Source organism: Sinocyclocheilus anshuiensis, unplaced genomic scaffold, assembly GCF_001515605.1.
Source record: "Sinocyclocheilus anshuiensis isolate Anshui unplaced genomic scaffold, SAMN03320099.WGS_v1.1 scaffold801, whole genome shotgun sequence".
Taxonomy (NCBI): Eukaryota; Metazoa; Chordata; class Actinopteri; order Cypriniformes; family Cyprinidae; genus Sinocyclocheilus; species Sinocyclocheilus anshuiensis.
The window spans coordinates 197,121-198,400 of record NW_015536541.1 but is presented as its reverse complement, the minus strand read 5'-3'; positions in this window follow the sequence as shown (position 1 = coordinate 198,400).

The window sequence follows — 1,280 nt, the reverse complement described above, 5'->3', positions numbered from 1 at the left end:
GGCATTGCTGAGAGCCTTCGAAGCCCGCGACCGCAACCTGCAAGAGAGCAACTACGAACGTGTCAACCTGTGGTCGTGTACCAACCTTGTTGTCATGGTGATCGTATCCGGGGTCCAGGTGTACTTGCTGCGCAGCCTCTTCGACGACAAGAGGAAAACTTGCACATAGCCTCCCCTACTGCTACTTGACTGAAAAACACAAGCACACACACCTCTGTCTGTCTCTCTGTCCTTTAATATTCAGCTCCATCCTTGGGTTCCTCCCATCAAAGTGTCCTTCTGCTGATAATAGCTGGAGTCACTCCTCCTCCAGACTTTTTTTTTTAATCTCTCTTGACGCCTTGTGATGAAGACAATCATTTTCTACTTGACTAAGCCGATAAAATGAGAGATTGAAGTTGATCTCTAAGCAGCTGCTATGCGACCGATCTAACCAGGAACATGATGTTTTTAGTTTTAAATCAGATGACTACTAGTTTTGCGTTTTTTGTATGACGTGTAGTTACTGAAATCTTCCAGGCACTGATAAGAATACACTGATATGCAGAACGTTTCATATTTTTGTAACAAACTAGCTAAGTATTTTGAAGGGACACCATTGTAAAATGTTTATGAGCCGTATTAATGTCTGATTAAAATATTGAATGCTTTTTCATACGTTAACCACACCCATGCCCATTTTCTGTTTGCTTTACCCATCTGTTACTGATCATTTTATGAAGAGATGCACCCAATACACAGATGCTGTGGCCCTTTTCTTATGAACAATTTTTAATAGTTAATGGTGCACATTTTTTGTCCAGGTCTATTAATTTATTTCAAAATACATAAAAAATGCAATTCATACCTACAATGACTTGAATACCCCTCTTTCTCTAATTTCTGAATTCAAATTTATTTTGATATTTTTTGGGTGGCATAAAGTCAAAAATGTCGACTGTCCTGATATCATATTGAAGAAAAAATGCATTGAATTTCTTTTTCTTTTTTCTTTTTAGAAACAAATTTGCAGCAACATAAATTTATTTCGCTTGTAATTATTCAAAAACTATTGTCCACCAAATCAAAATTATGTAACGTCACTAATTTGCAGGAAAAAAAACGATGATCAAAAGGAAATGATCTTTAAAGTCTTTTCAAATATCATTTAATTTGAACTTTTTTTTTTTTTACAAGACAAGGTTAGTTCAAATTGTAAAATGTCTTGTGTTATGACTCCTTAAAAATGTAATGATATTAATGAATAATAATTAATATTTGTAAAAAAAAAAATAATATAT